Raw genomic sequence first — 4,792 nt, 5'->3', positions numbered from 1 at the left:
AAACACGGCCTGCCCTCCCAGTAGATGAGAGTACAATTAACAACCAACATTGTTACAGTCACAAGGTACATGAATTACTGCGGCCTTGTAGCCATCCTGCTTGTTCGACAGTTAAGGATAACGCATGTTTTCTCAAACTATAAACTATGCCAACAACGGGGAAGAGATAACAGCAGGAATGTGGGGAGTAGGATGAAACAACTAGCACCTGTGACTGGCATGATCAGAGGGTACCCGAGTTCAATGGCTGGGCCCGACAGTTGAATGACTAACCACTTAAACCAATAAAGAATAACTGTTGTGACACTGTACGTGTGCCCCCCATTCTGTAGTAGGTGGGCGTTGCTTATAGAATTGTATAACTTGAATGAACAACTGCTTGTCCCCCGAGAGTGCATCCCTAGTTTAATGAAGCTGCGTGGCTCTCCCTTGTGCCCAAGTTCCTCTTAGTTGTTTTAATAAGTTCTGTACTTGTCCTCAAATCCATCTCCGTCGGCAGTTTCTCCATATTCGAAACTAACACCTTTGCAATTTGATATTGCACTTCAACTGACGATAATATTGCAGTGCAATTCCATTGCAAAGCTCTGTTTCATTGCAAATTCCTATTATATTGCAAAGTGAAATTCCATTGCAATGTTTTCTTCATTGCAAATGACGATCATATTGCAAGGCGATATTGCATTGTAATATGCTTTTGCATTGCAAATGCCGATAATATTGCAAAGCGATATTCAATTGTTATGTGCTATTGTATTGCAAACGACTATTATATTGCAAAGTGATATCTCATTGCAATGTTCTATTGAATTGCAAATGACATTCATATTGCAAACTGATATTCCATTTAAATGTTCCATTTCACTGCAATGACTATTCTGTTGTAAAGAAACATTCTATTGCAATGTTCTATTGCATTGCAAATGATGATTGTATTGCAGTGATATTCCATTGCAATGTTCTGTTGCAATGCAAATGACTACTATGTTGCAAACTGCAATACCATTGCAATGTGCTATTGCATTGCCAATGAATCTAGTATTTTAGTTAAAATTCCATTGCGAAATCTATTGCATTGCAAATGAATATTATATTGGAAAGTGACATTCCATTGCCATGTTCTATTGCATCGCAAATGACGATCATGTTACAAAGTGATATTCAATTGCATTGTTCCATTGCATTGCAAATTACTATTATATTGCAAAGCGATATTCCATTGCAATGTTCTACTGCATTGCAAATGGCGATCATATTGCAAACTGATATTCCATTGCATTATGCAATTGCATTGCAAATGACTATTATTTTGCAAAGTGATATTCCACTGCAACGTTCCATTGCATTGCAAATGACTATTATATTGCAGTGAAATTCTATTGCAATGTTCTATTGCATTGCAAATTCGTATTATGTTGCAAAGTGATATTCCACTGCAATGTTTTTTTCATTGTAAATGGTGATCACATTGCAATGCGATATTCCATTTCAGTTTGCTATTGCACTCTAAATTACTATTATATTGCAAAGTATTATTCCATTGCAATGTGCAATTGCATTGCAAATTATATTCTGGTTGCAAACTGATATTACATTGCAATGTTACATTGCACTGCAATAACTATTCTGTTGTAAAGAAATACTCTGTTCTAATGTTCTATTGCATTTCAGATACCGATTTTTCTGCATTGATATTCAATTGCAATGTTCTGTTCCAGTGCAAATAACTACCATGTTGCAAATTGCTATTCCAATACAATGTGCTATTGCATTGCAAATGATTATAATATTGCAACTTAAAATTCCATTGCAATGTTCTATTGTATTCCAAATGAATAATATATATCAAATTGCTTTTCCATTGCAATATTCTATTGCATTGCAAATGACGATCATATTACAAAGTGGTATTGCATTGCAATGTTCTATTGCATTGCAAATGACGATCACATTTCAAGTCAATACTACATTGCAATGTGCAATTGCATTGCAACAGACTACAATATAGCAAAGTGATGTTCCATTGCAATGTTCTATTGCATTGCAAATTACGTTTACATTGCAGCGATATTCTATTGCAATGTGGTATTGCATTGCAAATGACTATTATATTGCAAAGTGATATTCCACTTCAATGTTCTATTGCATTGCAAATGACGATCATATTACAAAGCGATATTCCATTGCAATGTTCTATTGCATTGCAAACCACGATTGTATTGCAGTAATATTCCATTGCAATGCTCTACTTCATTGCAAGGAGTACTATATTGCAAAGCTATATTCAATTGCAATGATCTATTGCATTTCAAGTAAATATTATATTGAAAGCTAATAGTCCATTGCAATGTGCTATTATATTGAAAATGAATATCATATTGCAAAGTGATATTCCATTGCAATGCACAATTGAATTGCAATGATTATTATATTGCAAAATAATATTCAATTGCAATATCGTATTGCATTGCAAATGACGATTATATTGGAGTGATATTCCATTGCAATTTTATATTGCATTGCGAATGAGTACTCTATTGCAAAGTGTTATTCCATTGCAATATCTTATTGCAAAGCAAATGACAATCATTTTGCAAAGCGATATTCCATTGCAATTCACTATTGCAATTCAAATGACTATTATATTGCGAAGTGATATTCCATTGCAATATGCTACTGCACTGCAAATGACGATTGTACTACAAAGTGATATTCCATTGCAATGATCTATTGCATTGCCATGTTCTATTGCATTGCAATTGACTATTATATTGCAAAGTGATATTCCTTTGCAATGTTCTGTTGCATTTAAATTGACGACTATTTTCCAAAGTAATATTCCATTGCAATGTCTTTTGCATTGCAAATGATGATCATATCCATTGCAATGTGCTATTTCACTACAAATGTCGAATATATGGCAGTGATAATCCATTGCAATGCTCTATTGCATTGCAAATGATTATTATATTGCAATGTGATATTTCATTGCAAAGTTCTATGGCATTTCAAATGACTGTTATATTGCAAAGTGATCGTCCATTGCAATGTTCTATTTCATTGCAAATGACCATTATACTGCACTGATATTCCATTTCAATGTGCAATTAAATTGCAAATTGCTGTTAAAATGCAAAGCGATATTCCATTGCAATGTTCCATTGCATTGCAAATGATGATCAAATTGCATGGCAATATTCGCTTGCAATGTGCTTTTGCATTGCAACTGACTATTATATTGCAAGATGATTTTCTATTGCAATGTTCCATTGCATTGCAAATGACGATCAAATTGCAAGGCAATATTCGCTTGCAATGTGCTTTTGCATTGCAACTGACTATTATATTGCAAGGTGATATTCTATTGCAAAGTTCCATTGCATTGCAAATGACGATTATATTGCAGTGATATTCAAATGCAATGTGCAATTACACTGCAAATGACTACTTTATTGCAAAGTGATGTTACTTGCAAAGTCCTACTGCTTTGCAAATGATGATCATATTGCAATGCGATATTTCATTGCAATGTTTTGTTGCATTGCAAATCATTATTATTTTGCAAACTGATATCCCATTGCAATGTTCTATTGCATTGCAAATGACGATTATATTGCGAAGTGATATTCCATTGCAATTGTGCTATTGCATTGCAATTGACGGTTATATTGGAGTGATCTTCCATTGCAATGTACTGTTGCATTACAAATGATTAGTATGTTGCAGAGTGATATTCCATTGCAATGGCTTATTGCATTCAAAATACTTTCATATTGCAAAGCGATATTCAATTGCAATGTTCTTTTGCATTGCAAATGATTATTATATTGCAAACTGATATTCCATTGCAATGACTATTATATTGCGAAGTGATATTGCACTGCAATGTTCATTGCAATGTTCTATTGCATTGCGAATGATGATCATATTGCAAAGCGACGTGCCTTTGCAACGTGCTACTGTACTGCAAATTAATTTTGAATTGGGAGTTAATCGTACATTACAAAGTCATATTGCATTGCTATTGCATTGCAAATGTATATCGTACTACAAGTAAATAATCCATTGCAATGTTCTATTGCATTGCAAATGATTATTTCATTGCAAAGTGATATTCCATTAAGATATGCTATTGCATTGCAAATGACAATGATATTGCAAAGTGATATTCCATTGCAATGTTCCATTGCAATGCAATGACAATGATATTGCAACGTGATATTCCACTGCAATCTTCTATTGCATTGCAAATGACGATTTATTGCAAACTGATATTTATTTGCTTGTTCTGTTACATTGCAATGACTGCTTTTATTCCATTATAGTGTTCCATTGCAGGGTAATGACTATTATATTGCAAAGTGATGCTCCATTACAATGTCCTATTGCATTGCAAATGAAGATTATTTTGCAAACTGATATTCAAATGCAATGTTTCATTGCATTGCAATGAATATTATATTGCAAAAAGATATTCCATTGCAATGTTCTATTGCATTGCAAATGACAATCATATTGCAAAGCGATATTCCATTGCAATGTTCCTATACATTGCAATGACAATTATATTGCAAAGTGATATTCAATTCCAATGCTCTGTTCCATTGCAAATGACGATTATATTGCAGTGCTATTCCATTGCAATGTTCTGCAATGCCAATGAATACGATGTTGCAAAGTGATATTCCATTGCAATGTCTTGTTCCATTGCAATGTCCTGTTGCACTGTAAATGACTATTATATTGCAACCTGATATTCCAGTGCAATGTTCCATTGCATTGCAATTACTAG

The sequence above is a fragment of the Somniosus microcephalus genome, unplaced genomic scaffold, assembly GCF_052327205.1.
Source record: "Somniosus microcephalus isolate GS21.2 unplaced genomic scaffold, FLI_Smic_1.0 unresolved_chr5, whole genome shotgun sequence".
Taxonomy (NCBI): domain Eukaryota; kingdom Metazoa; phylum Chordata; class Chondrichthyes; order Squaliformes; family Somniosidae; genus Somniosus; species Somniosus microcephalus.
This window is presented reverse-complemented; position numbering follows the sequence as displayed.